At 39.6% G+C, this 399-nt stretch overlaps 1 protein-coding gene across 1 annotated transcript in view; it reads left to right on the top strand.

Annotated features, from left to right (window-relative positions):
- LOC119589426 (ankyrin-1-like) overlaps window positions 1-393 on the top strand; it is a gene marked incomplete in the record, with an annotated part of 21,010 nt that extends 20,617 nt beyond the window's left edge. The window contains 1 exon segment of the mRNA XM_037938033.1: window positions 13-393.
- Window positions 394-399: the final 6 nt, after the last annotated feature.

Genomic DNA, 399 nt, shown 5'->3' with positions numbered 1-399 from the left:
GACGAATTCCAGACGTTCCTCTGAAAAAGCGAGAGGACATAGCCTTAGCTCCGACCTAACCCATGTTGCTGACAGCGGGAGGGTCTGTGGAGCTTCCTTTCGCTATTCCTCTTCTGACAAACTCTGCCATTTGCGGAGGCTCAAAGGTGCGATTGTTTTTGAGGCCTGTAGGTCAACGCTCAACTATTTCCATTGCTGAAAAGGTATCAGTTTTTTTTTTAGCGGTTGTAAGTCTGTGTTTTGATCCTTAGTTATTAGTCATTGGTACTGATTTTTTTTTTTCGAAAATTATCTCTCTCTCTTTTTGTGAGATTATTTCCAGTCAAAGCTTTTGATATTAATTATGTGTTGCTTCGACTCCTCAAGAAAATCATGATTTATTGTCATTTACACTATCAA

Source organism: Penaeus monodon, chromosome 25 (genome assembly GCF_015228065.2).
Source record: "Penaeus monodon isolate SGIC_2016 chromosome 25, NSTDA_Pmon_1, whole genome shotgun sequence".
Classification (NCBI taxonomy): domain Eukaryota; kingdom Metazoa; phylum Arthropoda; class Malacostraca; order Decapoda; family Penaeidae; genus Penaeus; species Penaeus monodon.
This window is presented reverse-complemented; position numbering and strand designations above follow the sequence as displayed.